General features: G+C 36.4%; 1 long non-coding RNA gene across 2 annotated transcripts; it reads left to right on the plus strand.

Moving 5' to 3' along the window:
- Positions 1 to 1,805: 1,805 nt before the first annotated feature.
- LOC103886755 lies at positions 1,806 to 25,023 on the plus strand. Of its 2 annotated transcripts, none has more exons than XR_001905494.3 (3): positions 1,806 to 2,201; positions 23,045 to 23,085; positions 24,338 to 25,023. It is a non-coding gene; the product is annotated as an uncharacterized LOC103886755 (long non-coding RNA). The 2 variants fall into 2 exon arrangements; XR_650561.4 differs by lacking the exon at positions 1,806 to 2,201 and adding an exon at positions 5,683 to 5,774.
- Positions 25,024 to 25,627: the final 604 nt, after the last annotated feature.

A 25,627-nucleotide genomic window follows, 5' to 3' on the forward strand; every position in this document is an offset into this window, starting at 1 on the left:
GTACAAATAACCAATGTCAGGCATGAAAGATCCTATAGAGCAGAAGTCAGTGTATTAGTCTGTTCTTCCATTGCTATAAGAAATACCTGAGACTGAGGTAATTTATAAAGAAAAGAGTATTGGCTCACGGTTCTGCAGGCTTTACAGGAAGCATGGCAGCACCTGCTCAGCTTCTGGGGAGACCTCAGGAAACTTACAATCATGGCAGAAGATGAAGCGGGAACAGATACTTCACATGGTGGGCGCAGCAGCAAGAGAAATAGCTACAGGGAGGTGCTAGACCCTTTTACACAACCAGATCTCATGAGAACTCACTCACTATCACAGTAAGGGGACAGTACTAAAGCATTCATGTGAAATCCGCCTCCATGATCCATTTACCTCCCACCAAGCAGTACTTCAAACATTAGGGATTACAATTCAACATGAAATTTGGTGGGAACACAGATCCAAACCATATCAGTCAGAAAACTACAGTTTGCACACTTGTTAACCGTTTCTGTGAATATTTATTTGAACATAACTACATCCATTCACTTATATATTGTCTATATTGTTTTCACAACAATAGCGGAAATGATTGTGACAGAGAACACATGGCCCTCAAGCCTAAATATTTAATATCTTGTCCTTGCTGAGAAATGAGTAAACTTTGTGTATTACAATACATCTCACAAAGAAGAGGTTGTGTGAAAAAACCAAGACCCCAAATAATACATAGGAGCACAATTCCATTACACAAAAGTAGACCAAATTACACAACACTGTATAAAGCTGCATGTACAGACTGAAAACTACAAAGAAAATAGTTCCCAGAAGAGTGGATTACATTTAGGGTAAGGAAGGATGGTGTGTTTAGGAAAAGACTTGTGGGCTATGGTTTGTTAAGGTGTCTTTTGGTGATAGCAATGTTTCATGTCTTGATGTAGGTGGTGGCTATAAGTATATTTGCTTTATGATTATTACAGTATTTATTACTGTACATGTATGTTTTCTGTACTATTATGGAATTTTGTCCCCCTCAAACTCATATGTCAAGAACTAACCCCCAATGTATTTGGATATATGGCCTTTAAAGAGGTAATTAAGGTTAAATGACATCATAAAGGGGAATCCCTCATCCAATATGACTGTTGTCCTAATACAAAGAAGAAGAGTCACCAGGGATACGTGTGCACAGAGAAAAGACCATGTGAGAAGGTAGCCATCTATAAGCCAAAGAGAGAGGCCTTAGGAGAAATCGATTTAGCTGGCACCTTGATCTTGGACTTCCTTTCTCCCTAACTGTGAGGATATACATTTCTGTTTTTTAAACCACCCAGTCTGTGACATTCTGTTATGGCAACCCTAGCAAACTAATGCATGCACATTCCTGTTTATATGTTACATTTCACAATTTTTAAAATGGGGATTTTCTATGAATTTTATACATGTCACAAAAAGAGAGAGCTGTGCAAGGTCATTTTCTAAATAGTGTTTTTCTAAATAGAGGCATATTTACCCTTATATTTCGAGATCCTTTGCTTGCATGGCCCTAGGAGATATCTTTGAAATTTGTTTATATGGTCACTTTTTTTTTTTTGCTACGGAGTCTTGCTCTGTTGCTAGGTTGGAGTGCAGTGGCATGATCTCGGCTCACTGCAGCCTCCGCCTCCTGGGTTCAGACAATTTCCCTGCCTCAGCCTCCCAAGTAGCTGGGACTACAGGCACTCACCACCATGCCCAGCTAATTTTTTTGTGTTTTAGTAGAGATGGGGTTTCACCATGTTGGCCAGGATGGTCTCGGTCTACTGACCTCATGATCCGCCTTCCTCGGCCTCCCAAAGTGCTGGGATTACAGGTGTGAGCCACCATGCCTGTTTTTGTAAAACTTGCAAACCTAATGTAACCGTAATCTATTAAGATTGACCTACTTCACACCTTGCCTTGTGTCTGTTGGGCAGTGTTGGAGTGGCTATAGCAGTTGGGGAAACTGACAAGGGACAGCTCTGTGGGGGATACATTTACTTCAGGTTTAGTAGGACACATTTCTTTTGGTTCCCAGTCACTTCTGGGTATAATTTATTGTTAGCCATATGGAACCATAGCTGATACCATGATACAAATGTTGGTATCATTATATAAAAGTGCTCACCAAGGGAGATAAGTGGATAGTGAAAGAGAAACAAGTGTGAAATGTTTGAACTGCAAGCTATTCTGAGGTAATTTTTTTCTAATTGTTACCTACATAAAATTATAAGTAGTGGATTCTGTTATCACAGCACCTAGAAAAAAAGTTTTCTCATATCAAGATGTATTCATAAGAAACATACAATTATAAAAGCATCATACTTTTTTCTTTTTGATAACAATTGTGCAAAATAGAATGTATCAGAATTCTTATTTGTAAGGCTTAAACCACTAGCAGTAATACGAACAGCAACTACATTTGTAAGAGCTTATATATGAAAAAATCTTGGTAGGTTTCCAAATTTGGCCACCATTCTAATATTGTATGAGGTGCAACCAATATTGCGTTTTGAAGCAAAAAGAAACTTTTCTTAACCACCAATAATGAAAAGTTTTTTTTATCAATCACGCTAACATAAAAACTGATTATCTTTCTATCTTCTATATAGAGAACATTATTTTAAAAATATTTGTCATATGGAAAGGCAATGAAATAATATGTAGCAAAAATTCAGAAAAGTCATTAATTATATAGGTGTGTCAGGCCATTATTAATTGTTATTTTTTCTGAATTATATAATTTTTTAACATTACATAGATTTATAATTTGTTGTGATTAATTTCTAATTCTAAATAGAAGCTGTTATACCAAATTTGGCATCCATAATGTTTTCTTGTTTGTTTGTTTGTTTTTGTTTGTTTGTTTGTTGGAGATGGAGTCTCGCTCTGTCACCCAGGCTGAATTGCAGTGGTGAGATCTCAGCTGACTGCAAGCTCCACCTCCCGGGTTCATGGCATTCTCCTGCCTCAGCCTCCCAAGTAGCTGGGACTACTGGTGCCTGCCACTATGCCCGACTAATTTTTGTATTTTTAGTAGAGACAGAGTTTCACAGTGTTAACCAGGATGGTCTCGATCTCCTGACCTCGTGATCCTCCCGCCTCGGCCTCCCAGAGTGCTGGGATTACAGGCGTGAGCCACCACGCCCGGCCCCATAATGTTGTTGTTTAGAATGTCCCCAAAATTGTATAAGCTTCAAGTCCCATAAAACCTGGATCTGCCTTAACTGAAATAATCAGATATTTGACTGATGAATTTTCCTGTCTTCTCTGATAGTTCTATCTTTCCTGTGATAAGATACAATTTTTCTGTAGCTCTATCTTCTCATATTTTTACACATTAATCCTATTTGTGAAATTACCATTACTCATTGATTAGCCTCACATTGGTTAATGTTACCCTTCATGTGGAAAGAACTATTTTCTACACATTTAATTTCAAAGATGTGGCCTTTAGTTACATGTCCCACAGCAAAGTAATCCTAAAATCTTAGTAACTTCAGCCTTGTAAGTCTTTGACTTCACACTCTTGTATTTTAAGGGCTTTGATGTCTTCTTACTATTCTCTAGCAAAATAATTTCCTATGTCTCAGATGTTTTTACTGCTACTTTAGTTCACTGCAACTTCAGTCTAATCATTTTGAACACTCCTTTAGCTTTTATTTTGGTCTGTTTTCATCTTCTTTCCAAATACTTTATTTTCCTAATAAACTGTATTATTTAATGAACTCAATTCCAAGATTCCAGTTAAAAGCTCAGAAGTCAAAGGAGGGAAAAAAACAGTCTCAATTTAGACTTATCAGTCAAACACCATCTAATATACTTTCCTCTGCATGCTTGAAATAGTTTCATGGAAGGGAATTTTACAACCACTAGATGTTTTCATTTGAGAGTAACAGAAAATCTTCAACATCATTTAGAAATGAAATTAATCTACCATATACAGATGTTTAATCAAACTGTCAAAAACTTGGCATTTGCATTATTTTATTGTTTTCTAAGTACTTTGTGCCCAGTGCTGTGTTAGATGCTATAGTAGATATTAAAGAGATGATAAGATGGCATTTGCTGGCTGAATTAGGATATGCAGTATGCACATATGGAGGCTGGGTGCTGTGGCTCTTGCCTGTAATCCCAGCACGTTGGGAGGCAGAAGTGGGAGGCTTGCTTGAGGCCAGGAGTTTAAGACCAGCCTGGGCAACACAGGGAGACCCTGTCTGTATGAAAAAAAAAAAAAATAGCCAGGCATGGTGTGCATGCCAGTTATCCCAGCTACTGAAGAAGCTACGGCAGGAGGATTGCTTGAGCCCAGGAGTTTGAGGCTATAGTGAGCTATGATCAAGCCACTGTATTTCAGCCTGGGTGACAGAGTGAGACCTTGTCTCTAAAAATAAAAACCAAACAAACAAAGAAAAAATAATGAAGTAACTAAAAATGATATAATCTAATATCAAAGCAAACAGGAAGAAGACAAGTTACTTATGAACTGGAGCTTTATGATAAATAAATTTAGATTAATAAACAGTATTGGAAATGATTTCAGAAATAAATGAGCAAATAATACAATGTTTGATATCAAACTTAGCAATAGTATTGGCAACTTATTCATCTTTCAAAGTCCAGCTTAAAATGCTGTTATACCCAGAAACTTTCCCAATCTGCCTAGTCAGAATGAATCACTTCACTCTCTGCAGTTTCTTAGCCTCTGTATTGCTCTTGAAGCACTTGCCAAACTCACATATACACAATTCACCATAACAGAGGGCACACTTCTTTTACATTAACTGCAGAACTACTGTATGGTGCTTGATTCATCTTTAACTCTTGATCCCATCCATGACCTTGCAGTAATAAACCAAATAATGGATACACTCATATTGTGTAATAAACAGACTCTTTTAGTTGCAAGTGATTGAAACCCAAAATAGAAGTGTAACCAAAAATTAAATGTACTGGCTCATATAACTGAGAAGTCCAAGAGTGGGTTTGGCATTATATATGCCTTGATCAACATGCTCAAACAATAGAATTTGTGCTCTGTCTCTTCTCTCCCTCTTTTAAATACACTTTCCAGTGTACACTCTTCATTAAAATACATATGACTGACTGTTTTGATAGCTCATGAACCCTGTAGAAGTTTTATCTTTCACAGGTCCATAAATCATCTCAGGAATGGATTCTGATTGACTCAGTTGGGATCCTAGTTTTGGGAGAATTGGTGGGATATGATGATTGACCAGGTCTGGGTCCTTGTTGCCATTTGTAGCAAGGGGTAGGGTAAAGAGGATGGTTACTAGGATTGAAAAAACCACATAGGTTAAGTAAGGAAAGGACAGCTGGGCTGACCAAAATAAAAGATATCTACTGTGTGTGTGTGTGTGTGCGTGTGTGTGTGTGTGTCTGTGTGTGTGTGTCTGTCTGTGTGTGTCTGTCTGTGTGTGTGTGTGTGTCAAAGTCTCACTCTGTTGCCCAAGCTGGACTGCATTGGCGGGATCACAGCTCAATGCAGCCTTGACCTCCTGGGCTCAAGCAATGTTCCCACCTCAGTCTCCCAAATAACTAGGACTACAGGTGTGTGGCACCACATCCGGCTAATTTTTGTTAACAGTTTTTTTTTGTTGTTTTTTTTTTGTAGAGATGAGGTCTCACTATTTTGCCTAGGTTGGTCTCAAAATCCTAGCTTCAAGTGATCCTTCCGCCTTGGCTTGCTAAAGTGCTGGGATTACAGGAGTAAACCACCATTCCTGGCTGATGTCTACTCTAGAACGGTAAAGGGGGCAAAATGATTTCCATCACAAATGAATAGTTGAGATGTGTACAGTGCACAACAGGCATGCAATAGTCTCTTAATATTAGGAAGGACCTGTCGAAAATAAAGTGGTGAAACCATTGTAATGGCTATAATGTGAACTATGAATTAGAATAGTGGAAATAGAGATATCAAAATTACAATCCAAGTGTGAAGGTTTGAATGACTAGATTGTTCAACAGCCAATGGAAATGGAGAGCTGTCCATGTGAAAAATGTAAAGAAAAGATAAGCAAGATTAAATGACCATGGATTATGTAATAAAAAGGAAAGGATTTCACATTGAATTTTTTGCCTTTGACAGATATTTAGAAAAAGGGGATATGAATATGTTTTGTTTTAAATAAAATATTTAATTAAGATGGATGATCAGATATCTTAAAATACATATCCTCTGAGCAGCATGGAAGGTGGAATTTAGCTTGAGTAAAAGATAATGGGTAAAATAATACAGGAGACATCTTTAGTATTAATTTGATAGTTGAAGCCATGATATTTTATGAAAGCACTATCTGAAAAAGCCAAGGAGTATGAAACTAACAATTACTGTTGGATTTTTCCTGAGGGAGATCAATTTCAACAGAGAAGAAGAGAAAGATGCCCACTTGCAAGGGCTCAGGGAGCAAGAAAGACCATAGAAGTTTATGCTTCTTTGCTATGTTTGGCTCTAAAGAAGAAAGTTATGAAGATAACATTTCTGTAAATGTCAGCAAAGTCACATTGAAATTATCTTTTTGTAAGAGGCAGTGATTAAAAAGACAGAAGATAAATATTATAACATGAATCCTTAATGGAAGGGAAGATTAAGAATCAGTGCCAAAAGGAAGGCTTATTTTTGCCTGATCTTGCAGGGGAAGATGACAGAGGTATACTGATTCTCCAGAGGAGATAAAGGAAGATGCTGTGTCTCACTGTCTGCTAATACTGTCACTGTTGAGGGAAGACATTAGCTTAAAAGTGTTAGGATTATGGAGAAATAAGGGGGAAATTTCCAAAATTTTTAGATGAAAGATACTATTTGATTCTTCTGAAGTTTTGAAGAGTCCCACAGGATGCAAGTGCTACTCTCAAATGTCCTAAATGGAGGTTAAAACAGAGGGCTTTAAAAACAAAACAAACAAAAAAAAAACAATGAGGAAAGCGCTCAAGGATTTGCTCAGGATTTGGAGCTACGCTCTTCTTGACCATGTACACCCCTCCAATAATCTCTGTATAGAATATTGGGAAGGAGTATGATGATTGTTGCTGTCATATGAGTGGCTAGGTAGCAATTAGTCATATTTAGCTAATTAGGAGCCTAGTTTCTTGAGTCTGAATTCCAGACCACCTCTAAGTAGTCATGTGATTTTAGAGAAGTTTCTTAACCTCTGCTGCCTCAGATTTTCCAGATGTAAAATGGTTAATAACAGCAACCTGTGTTAACCAGGTTACATCCTCCTAACCTGATGGCCTTTCATTAGTTTTACTAGGTGGTTTTGTTTTGGGGAAAGGCTATTACCATTTAAACTACAAACTAAATTTCTCTCAAAGTTAGCTTAGCACAAATCCAGTAATGACCAAGAGCAGTTTGAGGGTTAAAGGCAAGATGAGGGTTGGTTAGATCACATCTCTTTCATTTTCATAATCTTCTCATTGTTATAAGTTTTGCAAAGGTGATTTCATTTCTGGAATGTCATAGAAATGGAATCACAGCATATAGCTGTTTTATCCTAGATTTTTTTTTTTTTTTGGCATAACATTGTGTATTTGAGATTTATCTATACTGAATTACTATTAGGTTGGTGCAAAAGCAGTTGCAGTTTTTGCCATTACTTATAATTACTTATAAGTAATTTCTTTTGCACCAACATATCAACAGTTCATTTTTTATGTATTTTTTACTAATATTTAATTTTATAGATGTATTATAATTTATTTATCCATCCTCTAGTTAATGACAACTTGGATTATTTCCAATTTTGGCAATAAAACTACTAGAAAAAAAAATATGGTTTTTCTGTAAATACAGTTGCCCTTCATTTCCATGAGTTCTGAATCCATGAATTCACACAACCACAGACTGAAAATATATTAAAAACAATTTTAAAAATGCAAATACAAAAGCGATAAAGTATAATGACAACATACATAGCATTTACATTGTATTAGCTATTATACTCTAATCTAGACAACCAGGTAACATAAGTATTATAATCTAATCATTCGGGTAATCTAGAGATGATTTAAAGTATACAAAAGGATGTGTGTAGGTTATATGTAAACACTAGACCATTTTCTATAAGTTACGTGAGTACCTGTGGATTTTGGCAACTGAGGGGGTCTTGAAACCAATTCCCCATCAATACCAAAGGATAACTACATATGTTTCTATTTCTCTTGAGTAAATCCTAGGAGTGAGATTTCTGCATCATATGATAAGTAAATCTTTAACTCTATAAGAAATTGCCAAACTGTTTTCCAAAGTATCAATTCTGCATTTCCATTAGTAATGTATGAGAGTCACATATGTGGTGTATCTTTGCAGGCACTTTATTGTCAGTGTCTTTTAATTGAAACCATTCTAATAGGAGTTTAGTTGTAACATACTGTGGCTGTAATTTGCATTTCCCTATTGAATAATGATGTTCAGCATCTTTTCATGAGCTTATTTATCCATTTATCATTTTGGAGGAAGTGCCTGTATAAATCTTTTGCTCATTTTTATTGGGTTATTTGTTTTCTTATTGCTGAGTTGTAAAAGTTCTGAATGTATGTTATGGATACCAGTCCTTTATCAGACATCTGTTTTGCAAATATTTTCCCAGAGTCTGCAACCTTTTTATTTTCTTAACATTATCCTTCAAAGAGCAGACATTTTTAATTTTGATGAAGACCAATTTATCTATTTTTTCTTTTGTAGTTTGTGCTTTCTTGTTTTATTTAAGAAATATTTGCCTCACTCAAGGTTCCAAAGAATTTTTTTTTTCTTCTAGACGTTTTATAAATTCAGTTTTTACATATAGGTCTACAATCCATTTTGAGTTAATTTTTTAATGTAATGGTGGGTAAGGGTCAAGGATCACCATTGTGGATATGGATATTCAATTTTTCAATAAGAAAAATCTTTCTCATATGAATTGCCTTGGTATCCTTGTCAACTGACCATATTATGTGTGGGTGTATTTCTAGATTCTTTTCTTTTCTTTCTTTCTTTTTTTAAATCTATGTATCTATTACTATGGATGTAACAAATTGTCTTAATAACGGTGGCTTTAAAGTAAGTCAGGTAGCGTGAGTTCTGTAACTTTGTTTTCTGTGTTTTAACTATTCTAGTTCCATGAGATTTCCATGTAAATTTCAGAATCAGTATATTGATTTCTGTAAAACAAAAGCCTGATGGAATTTTAGGATTTCATTGAATCTATAGGTAAAATAAGGGAGAATTGACATAATAACAATACTGAGTCTTCTAATGTTTTAAAAATGTAAATCATCTAGGAAAGGATTGAGCCCTCTAATGCAGGGGTTCCCAGCTCCCGGAACACAGACCAGTACTTGTCCTAACAGAACCAGGCTGCACAGCAGGTGAGCTGTGGGCAAGTGAGCATTACTGTCTCTTGTCAGATCAGCAATGGCATTAGATTCTCACAGGAGTACAAACCCTACTGTGAATTGTACATGCGAGGGATCTAGGTTGTGTGCTCCTTATGATAATCTAACTAATACCTGATGATCTGAGGTAGAGCAGTTTCATCCAGAAACCATCCCTCCCCACCCACCCCATGGAAAAAACTGTCTTCCATAAAAGCAGTCCCTGGTGCCAAAAAAGTTGGGGACTGCTGTTCTAATATATGAGCACAGTATCCTTCCTTCCTTCCTTCCTTCCTTCCTTCCTTCCTTCCTTCCTTCCTTCCTTCCTTCCTTCCTTCCTTCCTTCCTTTCTTTTCTCCCTTTCTTTCTCTCTTTCTTTCTTTTTCTTCTCTCTCTCTCTCTTTTTTTTTTTTTTTGTTGTTGTTGAGATGGAGTCTTGCTCTGTCGCCCAGGCTGAAGTGCAGTGGCCTGATCTCGGTTCATTGCAAGCTCCGCCTCCTGGGTTCACGCCATTCTCCTGCCTCAGCCTCCCGAGTGGCTGGGACTACAGGCGCCCACCACTGTGCCCGGCTAATTTTTTGTATTTTTTCTAGAGATGGTGTTTCACCATCTTAGCCAGGATGGTCTCCATCTCCTGACCTCGTGATCCGCCCGCCTCAGCCTCCCAAAGTGCTGGGATTACAGGCGTGAGCCACAGCGCCTGGCCGCTTCTTTATTTCTTTAGTCATTTTGTATTTCTCTCATCAACGCTGTACAGTTTTTAATAAATCTTGTACATACTTTGTTAGATTTATCCCTATCTCCCATTGTGGTGCTATTGTAAATAATACTTAAAATTTTTCAATTTCTAATTGTTTACTGCAAATATGTAGAAATGTCACTGATTTCTATATATTGCCCTTGTGTTCTACAACTTCACCAAAGTCAATTATTAGTCCCAGCAGCTTTATTGTAGATCTCCTGTCTTTGTGATTTTCTACAGAGACAATTAAGTCTTCTGTGAATAAAGACTATTTCATTTATCTTTTTCAATTATATATGCATTTTTAAAAAATTTATTATATGTCTTCTATTATATGTTGAAAGGAATGATGAGAATGACATTCTTACCTCATTGCTGATTCCAGGGGAAAGCATTCCATCTGCTACCGTTATGTATGGAATGTGTTTATAGATTTTTTCATAGATACCCTTTATAAAGTTGAGAATGTTCTCTTTGATTCCTACTTTGGTTAGGTTTTTTTCATGTTTTGTTATATTTTTTAAACCATAATAAATGTTAAATTTTGTCAAATGCCCTTTGTGCCTCAACTGAGAGTATCATATGGTTTTGTTTTTTTTTTCCTCCATTAGTCTGTTAATATGGTGAATTAAACTTACTGATTTTCACATGGACCCAATCTTGCTTTCCTATGATAAACCGCATTGTATCAGGTTCTATTATTCCTTGAATATATTTCTTAATTTAATTTGCTTTTTTTTTTTTTTTTTTTTGAGACAGGGTCTCACCCTGTTGCCCAGGCCTCAGTGCAGTGGCACAATCTTGGCTCACTGCAGCTTCTGCCTCCCAGGCCCAAGCAATGATTCCAGCCTCCCAAGTAGCTGGGACTACAGGTGCACACCACCCTGCTCAACTAATTTTTTTTTTTTTTTTTTTTTTTTGGTAGAGGTAGGGGTTCATTGCATTTCCCAGACAGGTCTTGAACTCCTGGGCTCAAGTGATCCACCCACCTTTGCCTCGCAAAGTGCTGGTATTGTAGGTGTGAGCCACTGCGCCCAGCCTAATTTGCTAATTTTTAAGAAGAATTTTTGCCTCAGTGTTTATGAGGGATATCAGTTTATAGCATTGTCAAGTAGATAAATAGTAAAAATCACAAATGTACTTTTAAATTGTATTGTAATGACATAACAACCAAAAAACAAAATTAATTTTAATAATGTAATTTATTTAATATAAATATTACCAATAGTGATATTATATCAATGTAAAATATTGATGAAACATTTTGTATTTCTTTCATACTAAGGCTTTGAAATGTGGTGTTTATTTTCTAATTGCAGCACATCTTAATTTGGGTTAGCAACATTTCAAGTGCAGAATAGGTACATTTTGCTGTTGGCTACAATATTGCATAATGCAGGTGTGAGGTTTTCTTTTCTTGACAATTTTTGTTTCATCTTGGTACCAGGGTAACGTTGGCCTCATAAATGAGTTGGAAAGTACTTCCTCCTTTTATAATTTCTGGAAGAATGTTTGCAGAATTGGACTTATTTCATCTTTAAATGAAGTTTTCCTGTTAAGTATCTGGCCTGAAGTTTTCTTCGTTGAAAGATGTTTATGAATTCAATTTCTTCAATAAATATAGGACTTTTCCAGCTATCCAATTATTTTCTGTCGAGCTTTGGTAGGAAATCAGTGAATTTTTCCATTGCATCTAAGTTTCAAATTTATTGACGAATAGCTGTTCATAATGCTCCCATAATATCCTTTTAATGTCTTTAGAATTTATAGTAATGTCCTTTCTTTTATTTATGATATTGATAATTTCTCTTTTCTTTTCTTTTTTTAATTAACTTTTTTTTAGAGCAGTTTTAAGTTCAGAGCAAAATTTCGAGGAAGGTACAGAGATATCCCATATACACCCTGCCCCCACACATGCATAACTTACTCCTATTATCAATATTTCTCATTAGAGTGGTACATTTGCTACAATTAATGAATCTGCACTGACACATCATTATCACCCAAAGACCATAATTTGCATTGGGGTTCATTATTGGTGTTGTATATTGGGTTATTTGGACAAAAATATAATGACATATATCCTCTATTTTAGTATCATACAGAGTTGTTTTCTACTCAAAAAGTCCTCCATGTTCTGCCATTCATCCCTAGCTCTGAACACCTGGCAACCACTAATCTTTTCATGCTCTTCAAAGTCCTGACTTTTCCCAAATGCCATGTAGTTAAAATCAGACAGTATGTCACATTTACAGACTGGTTTCTTTCACTTACTAATAAAGATTGAAGTCTCCTCCAGCCTTTTCATGGCTTCATAGCTCATTTCTTTTTAGTGCTAAGTGTTCCATTGTCTGGATGTACCACAGTTTACTTACCACTCACCTATTAAAGGATATCTTGGTTACTTTCAAGTTTTGTAATTCTGAATAAAGCTACTATAAGGGTCTGCACGAAAGTTTTTGCAAAGACATAAATTTCCCACTCATTTGGGTTAAAATACCAGGAACCATGAGTGGTGGTAAGTGTAAATTTAGTTTGGTAAGAACAGTTTTTCAAAGTGGCTATACCATTTTGCATTTCCAACATCAATGATGAGGGTTCCTGTTCCTCCACATCCTTACCAGCATTTGGTGTTGTCAGTGGTCTGAATTTTGGCTATTCTAGTAGGTATGCAGTGGTATTTTATTGTTGTTTTAATTTGCATTTCCCTGATGACATACTATGTGGAGCATATTTTCAAATGCTTAATTGCTATATATGTATCTTTTTTTTTTTTTTTTTTTGAGACAGTCTCAGTCTGTCACCCAGGCTGGAGTACAGTGGCAAATCTTGGCTCACCGCAACCTCTGCCTCCCGGGTTCAAGCGATTCTCCTGCCTCAGCCTCCTGAGTAGCTGGGATTACCGGTGTGTGCCACCACACCCAGCTAATTTTTGTATGTTTTAGTGGAGATGGGGTTTTGCCATGTTGGTCAGGCTGATCTTGAACTCCTAACTTCAGGTGATCCACCCGCCTTGACCTCCCAAATGCTGGGATTACAAGCGTGAGCCACCATGCCCAGCCCGTATGTGTATCTTCTTTGGTGAGATGTCTATCTGTTAAGTTCCATGGCCCACTTTTTAGTTGAGTTGTTTTGTATTTTCTTCACTTTTCTTTCTTTTTTTTTTTTTTTTGAGACAGAATCTCTCTTGACTGGGATGGAGTGCAGTGGTGCAATGAAGGCTCATTGCAGCCTCGACCTCCCAGGCTCAAGTGATTTCTCACCTCTGCCTTCTGAGTAGCTGGGACCACAGGTGTAATTCTGTTGTTGTTGTATCTTTTTGTAGAGATATGATTTTCCTGTGTTGCCCAGGCTGGTCTCAAACTCCTGGGCTCAAGCAATCTGCCTGACTCAGCCTCCCAAAGTACTGGCATTACAGACGTGAGCCACTGCGCCTAGCCAGCTTGTATTTTCAGTCTCTTGTCAGTGTCTTTCGCAGAGCAGGGATTCTTATTTTAATAAAGTCCAGTTTATCATTTTTTTCTTTCATTGATCATGGCTTTTGTGTCATATCTAAAGAGTCATTATATAACCCAACACCATCTAGATTTTCCTCTATGGTATCTTCTGGGAGTTTTATAGTTTTGCATTTTACATTTAGGTCTGTGACTCATTTTAAGCAAATTTTTGTGAAGGGTGTGAGGTCAGCATCTAGAATCATTTTTTTTTTTAACATGTGGATGTACAGTTGCTCTAGCACCATTCATTGAGAAGACATTGTTTCTACATTGTATTGCTGTTGTTCTTTGGTTAAATATCAGTTGACTATATTTATGCTAATTTATTCCTCAGATATCTATTATTTTTCATTGATCTATTTGTCTATTCTTTCACCAATACCACACTCTCCTAATACTATAGCTTTATAATAAGTCTTGATATCAGATAGTGTCACTCTTTCAACTTTGCTCTTCTCTGTGAATATTGTGTTGGTTGTTCTGGGGTGTTTATCTTTCCATATAAACTTTAGAATCAGTTTGTCAATATCCACAAAATAACCTACTGATATTTTGATTGAAACTGCACTGAATCTATACATAAATTTAAGAACAACCAAAATCTTGACAATATTGAGTTTCCCTATCTTTGACTTTTTTATGATCTTAGTAGGCAAGCTTCTAGTTTCTCATTATTAAACATTATGTGAGCTGTAGGTTTATTGTTGATATTCTTTAATAAGTTGAATGTTTTCTTCTATTTTGAGTTTGATTAGAGTTTTTATCATGAATAAATGACTAATTTTGTCAAATGCTTTTTCTGTGTCTGTGGATATGATTATGTAGTTTTTCTTCTTTAACCTGTTAATATGATAGATTATATTAATTGGTTTTCAAATTTTTAACCAGTCTTTCATACCTGAGGTCCTAAGTCCCAACAAGTTATGGTATGTAGTTATTTTTATACATTGTTGGTTTGGATTTACTAATATTTTATTGAGGATTTTTGCATCTAGGTTCTAGAGAGATATTGGTTATAATCTTCTTTCCTTATAATGTCTTTGATTTTGGTATAAGGTATTGCTGACCTTCTAGAATAAGTTAGGAAGTCTTTCCTCTGCCTCTGTCTTCTGAAAGACATTGTAGAAAATTGGTATTATTTCTTCTTTAAATGTTTTATAGAATTCCTCAGCAAACTCTTCTAGGCCTGGTGTTTTCTGTTTTCAAAGGTTATTAGATATTAATTCAATTTCTTTAATGGATATAGGACTATTCAGATTATCAACTTCTTCTTTGAGTTTTGACAGATTATGTATTTAAGGAATTTGTTCACTTCACCTACATTATCAAATGTGTGGGCACAGAGTTGTTCATAGTATTCCTTTATTGTTCTTTTATTGTCCCTGGATCTGTACTAATGTCTCCCCTTTCATTGAGATATTAGCGATTGTCACCTCTTTTCTACTTAGCCTAATTAGAAGCGTATTGATTTTATTGATCTTTTCAAAGAACCATCTTTTGGTTTTGTTGATTTTTTCTCTATTGATCTACTGTTTTCAATTTCATTGATTTCCACTGTAATTTTTATTATTTCTTTTCTTCTGCTTACTTTAGAATTAACTTGCTGGGTTTTTTTTAAAATGTTTTTCTAAGGCAGAAGCTTAGAAAATTGATTTGAGATCTTTTTTCTTTTCTAATATATGCATTCAATACTAGACATTTCCCTGTAACACTGCTTTTATTGCATCCCACAACTTTTGATAAATTGTGCTTTTAATTAATTAATTAAAAATAGTTTATAATTTCTTTTGAGATTTCTTCTTTGATCCATGTTTTATTTATAGGTGTGTTCCTTAATCTTAAAATATTTGGGGATTATCCAGCTATATGTTTGCTATTGATTTCATATTTAATTTCATTACTGTATGAGCAGATATTGTATAATTTCCATTCTTTTAAATTTGTTGTGTTTTATGATCCAACTGTGGTATGTCCTGACAAATATTTCATGTGAGCCTGAGAATAATGTGTATTCTGCTGTTGCTGGAAGAAGTAGACTACTACAGATGTCCACTGTATCCAGTTGATTGATGGTGGTATTGAGTTCAACTCTGTTCTTACTGGTTTTCTGCCTGCTGGGTCTGTCCATTTGTGAAAAGAAAGTTGAAGTCTCTGGCCATAATAATGCATTCATCTATTTCTCCTTCCACTTCTATGAGTTTTTGCTTCATGTGTTTTGATGCTGTGTTGTTAGACATGTGCACACATTAACGATTGTTATGTCTTCTTGGAGAATTCACCCTTTATCATTATGTAATGCCCCTTTTTATCCCTACAACTTTACTTGCTTTGAAGTCAGCTATATCTAAAATTAATAATAATTACTTCTACTTTCTTTCAATTAGTGTTAGCATGATATATCTTTCTCCATATATTTACCTTTAATCTATAGGTCTTTATGTGTAAAGTGAGTTTTTTGTAGGCAACATATGGTTGTATTTTGATCTGCTCTGATAATTTCTATCTTTGAATTCATGCATTTAGATCATTGACACTCAAATTTCTTGATGCAGGTGGATTAATATCTACCACATTTATTACTGGTTTGTATTTTGTTGATCTTTTTTGCTTATTTTTTCCCACTCATCCACTCTTTATGCCTTCTGTGATTTTACATTGTGTATTTTATATGATTTTATATTATTTCATTTTCTCTCTTTTATGCTTCTTTTTTCACTTTTTTTTAGTGGTTGCCCTAGAATTTCCAATACACATTTACAACTAATCCAAATTAACTTTTAAATAATACTTTGCTATTTCACAAGTAGTGTTAATACTTTATAAAAATAATCCTAATTCCCCGCTTCTGACCCTTGTGTCATTGCTAGCATTCATTTCAATATATATATTAAACTGAATTATATATATATATTATATATACACACACACACATACATACATAAGCATATGTAATTGAATATATTATCATCATTATGATTTTGAACAAATTATTATCTGTTAGATCTACAAAGAATAAGAAAAAAGTTTGTATTTTACCTTCACTTTTTTTTCTTTAATGCTTTTCCTTTCCTTATATAGATCTGAATTTCTGACCTATATCATTGTCCTTCTCTCTCAAAAAAGTTCTTTTCACATATCCTGCAAGATGTGTCTACTGGTGATAAAGTCCCTTGATTTTTGTTTGTTTGCTTGTTTGTTGGAGAAAGTCTTTATTTCTCTTTCACTTTTAAAGGATCATTTTATAGGGTACAGAACTGTACATTGGTGGGTTTTTTTTTTATTTCAACACTTTAAATATTTCCTTTCACTCTCTTCTTGTTTGCATGGATTTTGGGAAGCTAAATGTAATTATTATCTTTGCTCTAGTATAGGTAAGGTGTTTCTTTTCTCTGGCCTCTTTCATAATTCTTTCTTTATCTTTGATTTTCTGTAGTTTGAATATGATATGCTGAGGTGTAGAGATCTCTGTTGTGTAATTTTAGGGGGGAATTTACCCTATTTTTGTTTTCTGAGTTTCCTCAATATGTGGTTTGGTATCCAAATTAATTTGGGGAAAATCTCTATCATGATTGTCTAAACATATCTTCTGATCCATTCTCTCTTTTTTCTTCTGATACTCCCATACGTAGATTTACACCTTTTGTAGTTGCCCCACCGTTCTTGGATATTCTGTCCTATTATTTCCAGTCTTTTGTTCTTTTTGCTTTTTAGTTTTGGAGGTTTCTATGGAAATGTCCTAAAACTCAGAGATTTTATTCTCAGGCGTGTCCAGTCTACAAATAAGTCTATCAAATGCATTCTTCATTTCTGTGACAGTGATTCTGATCTCTAGCATTTCTTTTTGGTTCGTTCTTAGAATTTCATGTCTCTACTTGCATTGTCCATCATTTCCTATAAACTATCCATTAAAGCCTCTAGTATATTTGCCATCGTTGTTTTAAATTCTGTCTGATCATTGCAGCATCCCTGTGATATCAGAGTCTGCTTTCGATGCTCATTTTGCCTCTTCAAACTGTGTTATTTGCCTTTTAGTATGCTATTTAATTATTTCTTGACAGCAACAAATAAAAGAAACTTCTGTAGCTAGGCCTTTAGTAATGTGGAGGTGTGGTGTGTGGGAGGGGAAGCATCCAATAGTCCTATGATTGGGTCTCAGTCTTCTAATGAGCCTCAGTCAGACTGTGAACTCCACACATGCTTCTGCATCCCCCTCCCACCTCATTGTCTTAGCTGGAAGAGTCTGGACTTGGCCTTTGCCTTTCTCCTGCTCAGTAAGGCTTTGATAACATCCCGGTGGGTGAGGTTCTGGTAAAATAGTTTCTCCTGAGGGCAGATTTTGCTAAGAAGATTATAATTCTGTGGGCTATTTCAAAATGGTTTATTTTCCCCTCTCCATGAGGGAAGCATAAGGGAATTTTTCTATGCCATTTATTATGAGAACAGGCTGAACTCCTGAAGGTAAAACTCACAAGAGTGTGGAAGCCCCCATATAGTCATATGATATGGTTTGAATGTTTGTCTCCTGAAAATCTCGTGTTAAAAATGTGACCTCCAATGTTGGAGGTGGGGCCTGGTGGGAGGTGTCTGGGTCATGGGGGCAGATTCTTCATGAATGGCATGGTGCCCTCCCCATGGTAATGAGTCCATGTGAGAGCTGATTATTTAAAAGAGCCTGGGACTTTCCCCTTCTCTCTTTTGCTCCCTCTCTCACCTGCCATGTGACATGCTGGCTCCCCTTTTGCCTTCCGCCATGATTGCAAGCTTCCTTAAGACTCTCACTAGAAGCAGAGGCTGGCATTACACTTCTTGTACAGCCTGCAGAACTGCAAGCCAATTAAACTTTTTGCCTTTATAAATTGCCCGGTCTCAGGTATTCCTTTATAGCAATGCAAAAGTGCCTAAGACACTGAGCCTCCCTGGAGTTTCTAATTCTCAGAGTTGTTCACAGTGAGCCTCTAGCAGTTCATCAATTACAGTTCAGGTTTTCCTACCCTGGCCCTGGTTCCTATGGAGGGTTCTGCTTGTGAGTTTCTGCCCCAGCAAGTCATAATTCTCTGTATTCACCTGCCTCTCTAATTTTGGGGGCCATAATTTATCTTGTGATATCACTTACCTAAATAAAAAAAGTTATTTTTTCAGTGTGTTCAGCTTTTTACTTATTGTTAGGATAGAGTGACAACTTCCAAGCTTCTCTGATGCTGTACCAGCAACTAGAAAGCTTCTCTAGTTTTTATTTTTGATCTGTATACCCAAATGTTTATCGATCGTACTCCTCTTTTCAAAGACCCAAATTTGGTTTCCTTGGTTCCCTCTTACTGTTTTTCTGTTCTCAATTTTATTGATTTCTGCCATTATCCTTATCATTTCCTTTCTTCTGCTTGCTTTGTTCTTAATTTGAACTCTTCTCCTTTCCCACCTTCCAGTTTCTTATGGTAGATGCTTTAATCATTAATTTGAAAGCTTCCTTCCTTTCTGATATAAACGTGTAAAGCTTTAAGTTTCCCTCAAAGCACGGCTTTAGTTGTATTCCACGAGTTTTTTTTTTTCATATATTTTTAAGTTCTTTTGTTACGTTGGAACCACATAGAATTGGTACATCTTCTCTGTGAATTGGACTTTTTATCAATCAGTTACCCATGAAATAAAATACATTATGTACTGACAATAAAACTGATGTACTTCAGGGACTATTTTTCGTACATGACTTAGTGAATGAGTTTATTATTTATGAAAGCAAATTTTTTTAAGTTGCTGAAATTTTAGTTTACTTATATTTACTTATATTTAGTTGTATATATTTAAGATACATAAAACTTTAACAGGTATAAATGTCAAAATTGAAACTTATGAAACAGATATGGGAAATATACCAGTTATATTTTCAGTATACACCTTTGTGTCCCATAGCCCCTTGAGCATATCTCAATTATGAATTCTATATTTGCTTGTTCTTTTTTTTTTTTTTTTCCCGACGGAGTCTCACTCTGTCACCCAGGCTGGAGTGCAGCGGTGTGATCTCAGCTCACTGCAAGCTCTGCCTCCCGGGTTCACACCATTCTCCTGACCCAGCCTCTCGAGTAGCTGGGAGTACAGGCGCCAGCCACCACGCCTGGCTAATTTTTTGTATTTTTACTAGAGATGGAGTTTCACCATCTTAGCCAGGATGGTCTCCATCTCCTGACCTCGTGATCCGCTGGCCTTGGCCTCCCAAAGTGCTGTGGTTACAGGCGTGAGCCACTGCGCCTGGCCTCTCTTGTCTTCTTATATACATACCTGGGACAAAAACTGCCTCTTAATCTCTGATGCTCAGCCCAATAACTGATTCAGAGAAGGTATTTAATAAAGTAGAACTACATAAATGCATAATTAATTACTCAGGCTTTCTGCATTTTGCAGAAGACTTTATTTTAAATACTGAGCTCTCCTAAGATATTTCTTTGAGTTTCATGTTATGATGTACCAATCACCCCATTCTGCCATTGTTTCAGCATTGAAAGTCTTGCCTCTTGGATACAGTGGCTCATGCCTGTAATCCCAGACTTTGGGAGGCTGATGTAGGTGGATCACTTGAGGCCAGGAGTTTGAGACCAGCCTGGCCAATTCTGTCTCTACTAAAAATGCAAAAATTAGTCAGACGTTGTGGCGGACACCTGTAGACCCAGCTACTTAGGAGGCTGAAGCAAGAGAATCGCTTGAACCCAGGAGGCAGAGATTGCAGCGAGCCGAGTTGTGCCACTGCACTCCAGCCTGGGTGATAGAGTGAGACTCTGTCTCAAAAGAAAAAAGTCTTGCCTCTCAGGAATGTAGCCCCTCAGTCCTGGGAAACCTGGGATGGTTAGTCACCTTATAGCTTCTCAGAGTGAATTGGAATGCTTAAAATGAGAACAAAATAGTGTGACTTGAAATGATACTTTTAAAGTTGTAAGGCTGATGTCAGTTGGAATAGTCAAATGAGTATAATTAAATCATGAAGTTCATTCCCATGATTTTTAAGCTGGGCACAGAGGTATTTAAAACTTATAATTTGAATTAATAATGATTATACATTTCATTTTATTTTCCTGTGGAAATGTGTCCTTCCTTTGTAAAAAAAAAAAAAAAATAGCTTTTCAAGACTTGTTTTGGTTGACTCTCGATTCACAGGAGGTCAAGAAGGCAAAATTGAGTTTTAAAATGCTGTTTCTCCTTGGCATTACAGCTAACCAGATAAAAAGTAGAACACTGACTTAAGAAGCCAGCTGGGTGTCTGAATAATGCCACACAGCATGTACTTGACAGAGTTACCTCCATTTTGTGTTAACCATTTCTAAGGAAAAAAAAAGTAGGCTTAATTTCATTGGAGCGAACTGATAGAATAAGCTAACGGGTTTTTTTTTTTCTTTTTTTGACAGTGATTATTCATAATCTCACTTTCCCTTCTATAAACCCCAATTTCAATACCTTCCTCTGTTTTTCAGCAAAGTGTTTTTTAATATTGCAACAGGATATTATGCAAATATAAATCACACTGGATTGGACTATTTCCTTAGTAGCAAAAGCAATGTTCTTGCTGGGATGATAAGTGTAAATGTCTCTAATTATCCTTTACTACACAGCAGTCTGAGAAAAAAATCAGGCTACAAATAGAAAAATCAGCTAGACTGTATATGTTGAAAAATAAATTGTTAATTTAATTCATAAAGAACAAAGCAGTTAATTACTTTATGGGACAAACTTTATTGGTCTTTTCCAATTTCAAATGTATATGTATGTGATATAATTATCTGTATCTTTCACATAGCTTATAGATTCCAACAAAATAATGATTCTTGCATAATTAAGAAACAATGCTGAGATATAAAAGTCAGCCAGACACAGTGGCTCATGCCTATAATCCCAGCACTTTGGGAGGCCGAGGTGGGCAGATCACCTGAGGTCAGAAGTTCAAGACTAGCCTGGCCAACATGACGAAACCCCATCTCTACTAAAAATACAAAAAACCATTCGGTCGTGGTGGTGCATTCCTGTAGTCCCAGCTACTCAGGAGGCTGAGGCACAAGAATTGTTGAACCTGGGAAGCAGAGGTTGCAGTAAGCCAAGATTGCACTACTGCACTCCAGCCTTGGAGACAAAGTGAGACTCGGTCTCAAAAAAAAAAAAAGTCGTAAGTCAATACCATAGATGAAGCCCGGAGATGAACACCAATGCAGAATGACTGTAAATGTCATCTGTTTATTCTGCTTCTTTCTATTTTTAAATAAAAAGATGGAAGGTAAGATGTAATTCTTAGTTTCAAAATTTGTAAAGAGATAATTGAAATGTGCCTATTAGATCCTTATATCTTCATGGCTCTGTCAGTTCAAGAAAATGTTTTGGCAGCCAAGACAAAATAAGGGATGGAGAAAACTATATGATAGGCTCAGGTGTATTGTCCAAACTTCCACTGCAGTACGTATTTTGTTCTTTTTTCTAAGTACGAATAAGGAGATTTTGCTGACTTTTCAGAAGTAACCAAAGGCATTTCCTTGTTCCTAAAATCATTAACAACAGTAGTTAACATAGATCGAGTGCTTACTATATGCCAAGCTAATCATGTGTAGGAGGGACTTAGTATTTATTGTACCAATTTTAGAAATTTAAACAACAAACAAAGAAACCCTCAGACCTCGCTTAACTTGATTGTTCAGAGATTCACAGCTGGTAAATGGAAAAACCAGCTTTGAAGCTCCTGGTGCCTGAACAAAGCCGGTGTTCTGTACCAAAGCCTCTCTACTAGGAAGGACTTCATATGCATCTATAGGAAGCTCTGTGTCCACATTTTATGCTGACACAGGTCCTGAGACTGGTATGAGATTGGGATATTCTTTTGGTTTGTGAGCAGATTTATAACGTGTGTATTTTTCAAAAAAAGTCTTAACATTATCTCCAACTATCTCATATTAAATTATGGTATCTCACACATGAGATAAATTTGTAACAGATTTCTCACTCATGCATAATTAACCAGCCCTTCACAAAACATTTATAGGTAGTTTAGTATAGAAAGAAAGACTTTAGGATCATTACCATCTGTAACTTAGATGGCTGAAGACAACCATTTGTCATTGACACCTAATACATCCTATCCTATAGGTCATGAAATGTCCTACTTATTTTCTATCCAATCTCACTTGATAACTGCACTGGTTCTTCCCACAACTTATTCTCTTACATGCACTGTTGCTTCTTAGAGATTCATTTATAGGCACATAACATCCTTTCAGTCATTTCAGTTAAGTAGTCTCTGTAAAAAATAAGTTGTGCTGAATTGCTTCAATAAACCTTAGCTACCTTGTGATAGAGAGACCTTTTGGCTTCATAAGCTGGTCAAATTAATGACTTTAAAAAATCATTTGAGTATGTGCTACATTCTAAGATGCTCTATTCTCTAAATCCTTTCTAGGATGATTGGAAGAAATCCAAGGTAGAATTGTACATCTGAAGGTAAGACTTGAGGTTTAGTCTGTAAATTATTTAATTTGTACCTCAGTGTTTTTGTTTATTAACTCTTACTCTAAACAGTGTCTGTTTATTTGTTTTGGTTTGTTTCCTTTTTAAAAAAATTTCTGGTTAAACCTAGAGTAAAATAAACATCCAAACAAACATCAGAGGTAGTGTGGGAGAGAAAAAAGTCTAATAAATCCATTCACTCTAATAGAAAGAAGAAAGTGAGACACAAAACAGGAAATGACTGAGCAAGGTTACACTGTGCAGTTCCCTTTCTCCAATATGTAGCCGTTAGCCAGATATGGCTACTGAGCCTTTGAATTACGGGTTATTTATTTATTTATTTTTAAATTGTATTTAAAGTCTTTCTCTGTCACCTATGCTGGAGTGCAGTGGTACGATCTTAGCTCACTGCAACACCTGCCTCCTGGGTTCAGGCGATTCTCCTGCCTCAGCCTCCCGAGTAGCTGGGACCACGGGCATGCGCCACTTTGCCCAGCTTATTTTTCGTATTTTTAGTAGAGACAGGGTTTCACCATGTTGGCCAGGCTGGTCTTGAACTCCCAAACTCAGGTGATCTGCCTGCCTCGGCCTACCAAAGTGATGGGATTACAGGCGTGAGCCACCACGCCTGGCCGAATTATGGGTAATTTAAATTACTATGACATTGGGTTTTGAAGACTTATTATAGAGGAAAAAATGTTAATTATCTCATTAACAAATAACAGAAATTATTTACATTGATTTCACATTGAAAATATTTGGATAATTTTGTTGAACATGTTTGAAGACCTCTTAAATATGTCTACTAGAAAACATTATAGCACATAGATGGCCAACATTATATTTCTGTTGAACGATGCTGATGTAAAGCAAGAAAAAAGAGATTTTTCAGCCTTCATGATCAAAGAAAGCTTAACAGAGGAAATGCTGGAGAAGGACACTGTATAAGATGCCTGTGATACAGGAAGGAAAACCTCACTTTCGAGGACCCCTCACTGACTTGGAGAAACATACCCAAGCCAGTGTTTATATTTGGCTCTCTATCATGGTCCACCCTTGTTTTATAATAATGATACAATTGTTATTAAAGCTGAGCAAAGAGATTGGTAAAGAAATAAAGGACAGGACAGAATCTTGGTAACAGCAATGATAGGAAATACATAAAGCAAGTGTGTTCGCTGTGTAACACATTTTACATACTATAACGGAGTATGTATTTGCTCATAAGACTTCATTCTCTCTCCAGGCTTGCCATGGTTTCCCAGGGGACACTGTATGCTTCCTTATTCCACTGACTTTAGGCTTGGCCATGCGACCAGCTTGACCAATGTGATGTGTACCAGTTCTGAGTGGCAGTTTTGAAAGACATGACCTATTTCTTCTTGCCTTTTTGTAGTCCTGTCATCCTGAGATGAACAGATTCCTCCTGCTCATCCCAAGATGAACAGATTCCAGATAATTGCTGCTACTTCAGCTTAAATCTGGAATAATTGAATTCTGAATTGGATTGGACACATGGAACAGATCTGAACCAAAGCCAACCCAGCCTCATTGAGCCAGAACCCACCTGCAAATGTGAGCAGAAGAGAAATGTTTGAGAGATGCTTATTATGCAGCATTATTTCAACAAAACCTGACTAATACACATATACAATATAATTTGTCTTCACAACAATTCAATGAAGAAGGTACTGCTAGCCTCATTTCAAACAAGGAAAATGAGGTACAGAGAGATTAAAATACTCAAGTCACACAGCTAACAAATGGTGGTAACCTGATTGGAACTCAAGAGATTCTGACTCCAAATCTAGATAATAATGACTCTGAAATGGAACTGTAATTGCCCAGTGGGTTCACCTTGCCCACTTGCCTAGACAGAACTGATTTCTCAAGACAGGGGAATTGCAATAAAGAAAGAGTAATTCATGCAGAGCTGTCTGTGTGGGAGACAGGAGTTTTATTTATTACTCAAATCAGTCTCCCTGAGCATTCTGGGATCAGAGTTTTTAAGAATGACTTGGTAGGTGGGAAAGCCAGTGAGCCAGGAGTGCTGACTGGTTAAGTAGGAGATGAAATCATGGTAAGTTGAAGCTGTTCTCTTGTGCTGAGTCAGTTCCTTGTTGGGGGCCACAAGATCATGAGCCAGTTTATCGATCTGGGTGGTGCCAGCTGAACCATCAAGTACAGGGTTCGCACTGATCTTAGGAGCAGTTTAGGGAGGGTCAGAATCTTGTAGCCTCCAGCTGCATGATCCTAAACCATAATTTCTACTCTTGTGCCTAATTTGTTAGTCCTACAAAAGTAGTCTAGTCCCCAGGCAAGAAGAGGGTTTGTTTTGGGAAAGGGCTGTTATCGTCTTTGTTTTAAACTATGAACTAAATTCCTCCCAAAGTTAGTTCAGCCTATGCCCAGGAATGAACAATGACAGTTTGGAGGTTAGAAGCAAGATGGAGTCAGTTAGGTCAGCTCATTTATAATTTTGTAATGGCAGTTTCAAATCTTACTTTTATTTTACATATAATGAACATAATTTCTG

This window comes from Papio anubis, chromosome 8 (assembly GCF_008728515.1).
Source record: "Papio anubis isolate 15944 chromosome 8, Panubis1.0, whole genome shotgun sequence".
In the NCBI taxonomy this organism is placed as follows: Eukaryota; Metazoa; Chordata; class Mammalia; order Primates; family Cercopithecidae; genus Papio; species Papio anubis.